This window comes from Triticum dicoccoides, chromosome 5B (genome assembly GCF_002162155.2).
Source record: "Triticum dicoccoides isolate Atlit2015 ecotype Zavitan chromosome 5B, WEW_v2.0, whole genome shotgun sequence".
In the NCBI taxonomy this organism is placed as follows: Eukaryota; Viridiplantae; Streptophyta; class Magnoliopsida; order Poales; family Poaceae; genus Triticum; species Triticum dicoccoides.
In genome coordinates this window covers 411885501-411888581 of record NC_041389.1, presented here as the reverse complement: position 1 = coordinate 411888581, position 3081 = coordinate 411885501, and positions in this window count along the sequence as shown.

Genomic DNA, 3081 nt, shown 5'->3' with positions numbered 1-3081 from the left:
GGTGAGGCAAATGGTAAAACCAAGGTTGGGCCTTGCTGGAGGAGTTTTATTCAAAGCGAACTGTCAAGGGGGTCCCATAAATCACCCGACCGCGTAAGGAACGCAAAATCCGGGAACATAACACCGGTATGACGGAAACTAGGGCAGCAAGAGTGGAACAAAACACCAGGCAAAAGGCCGAGTCTTCCACCCTTTACCAAGTATATAGATGCATTAATAATATAAGAGATATTGTGATATCCCAACCAAAATCCTGTTCACCATGGAGAAATCTTCAACTTCACCTGCAACTAGCAACGCTATAAGAGGGCTGAGCAAAGCGGTAACATAGCCAAACAACGGTTTGCATAGGAAAGGTGTCAAAGGTTAGAGGTTCATGGCAATATGTGATGGCTTGATAAACAGGTGATAGGTAGCGCAGCATAGCGATAGAACGAAACAACTAGCATAGCAATGATAGTAGTGAGATCCAGGGTAGCGGTCATCTTGCCTGAAATACCGCAAGGAAGAAGAACGAGTCCATGAAGAAGACGAACGGATGAAGCCGAACCAACCGTAGACGAACGAATCCTCACGATCGCAACGAAACAGGAACTATCGAAAAGAAGCACACAACATAGTAAACACACCACACATGAACATGACATGATGCACAACAAGCATGATGCATGACAAATCTAGATGAAGCTACTCATGGCAAGAGATGATTCAAACAAGAGCAACACATCAAAGCAAGTTTAAATGAGGCCGGGAACAACATATAACAATTCCGGTAAGTCCTCACATGCATATTTCGAAATTGGTCCAGATCTGAATAAACCTTATGTTCAAGTTGTTAAACAACAAGTTAAGATGCACAAAGATGATCTACATGAGATTCTAGTCAAGTTACATATAAAGTTCATTTAGTTCGGAGCTACGGCCTAGAAGATATGAGCAAAACAAGCTAAACATGGCATTGATGCAAAATGCATACAAACATCAAGCAAGCGCCTCAAAACAAGGATGCAACATGATAATATGAAACTACATGCAATTCTAAGCAAGTTTCATATAGAGCACACTCAAAACGGAGCAACGGTTCAACACACACACATGAAACAAGTTTAAAGGACAAGCTGTCCAAAACAGCAACTAGGCATATTGCAAGCACCAAAAAAATAAGCTACAGCACCCCAACATGATAACAAAAGGCATGGACATGATGTACAGGTAAAGCATTACAAAACATGAACACTGAGCTATCTCCAGAAATCACTAGAACATGCTCAAACACACATGGTAAGATTGCAAGTTATAACAATTCAGACTTTGCAGAAAATAACATCACGATGCAATGTTTAGAGCTATCAAACAACATGTTACAGGAACTTATTATGGCAAACAAAGGCATGACATGAATCTACTAAATGCATAGATCAAAAGTCCCTTACTGACCATAAGCCAAAAAGGATCAGAAAATATGATGGCACCCACGTAAACATAGCAAGTTATTATACAGATTCAAACATGGCAGGAACAGAATTATGAAGGCATGTAGATGAGCTTGTGCAACTCACTACAGAGCAATACATGGCATGGCAAGGCAACAAACAGTAAGAAGGCATGTTTGTTAAGCTAAGCATGGCAATAGCAAGGTCATAGGGTGCATGGATCACTAGCAACGATCATGGAAACAACTGAACTTAATGTTAACAGGTTGACAGCAACATTATGAAGCAACTTAGGAACAAGATATGAACAATCTACAGCAAGCTATAAATGCAACCAGGGGCATGTATGGTTAGAGGATGAAATTTAAATCAAAACATATTTATAAAAATCTCCAGATTATGCATAGAATGATTAGTAGCAACATGTTTATATAGCATCACGAAATAACAGATTCAGCCTAGCAAAACAGCAACATCATGAACACTACTTAACAAGCTCGATTCACTCACCACAAGTCATTGCATGACAAGATAAGCATAGCATCATCAAGAAGACATGTTTGTGAAACAAACCAAGTCAAGAACAAGTCCATAGCATGCAAGGATCAACTATAGCAACCTCGGTCAAATTGAATAACATGTAAACAATTTGCCAGGAAACATTTTGAAGCAAAAGTAGAGCACGAAAATGACATGCTAGACTACTCCATAATTGCAACCAAGGGCATGAATGGATAGACAATAACCACATGTTCAAAACACCCTTACTGACGTATCTCAAAATATGCATGGATCTCTCTGTAGCATCAAGTTTACATGGCATCAAAATAACAGCAGAACAGGGACTAAAATCAGCAACATCACGATGCCTAGTTTGCATGCTTGTGCTAGTCACCACATTGATCACAAAAATACATGGTAAACACCTTTGTAAAGAAGACATAACATAGTTCAAAACACATGTAGACATCAACCTCATAGGATGCACGCATCAATCATGGCAAAAATGACAAAAGAGCTCGTTCTGATAACAGACAGCAGAAAACATTATGAAGCACTCTTACAATGATGATTCAGGCATCAAGATGACCTCAAATGAATATGATGCAATGGAATAAAATGATGTACTCGTTGAGACGAACAATTTGACATATTACACGCACGAAACGGAGCTACGGATGCAGAGATACAACAGGTCAAACATGGCATGAAAATTACACAGATTCGGGACTTAGCAGGTTTTAAAAAAAAACCAGGACGGGCGTGAAATACTAAACGACGCCCAGGGCGGGATTTGTGGGTCCTCACCTAGCGGGCTGAGCCCAGTTGGCGGGGAGGGCTTGGCAGGCCGGGGCACTGGGCCGGCGGCCTGGCGCTGCTGGGCCGGGGCCCACGTGGGCGCGGTGCAAGCGGCCGGGTCGAGCGGCTCCTCCGCTCGACCCCGACCAGGGCGGCGGCGACGGAGCAAGGCACCGGCGGCGGGGCGAGGGAACTTCGGGGAGGTCCGGGATGGGGTGGATCCGGCGGATCCCGGCCAGATCCATCCATCCCCGATGGCGGCGGCGCACGGGGACGACTCCGGCGAGGAACTCCAAGGGCGGCGGGGAACTGCAGGAGAGAGGGAGAGGGCCGGTGAGGGAGGAGAGGA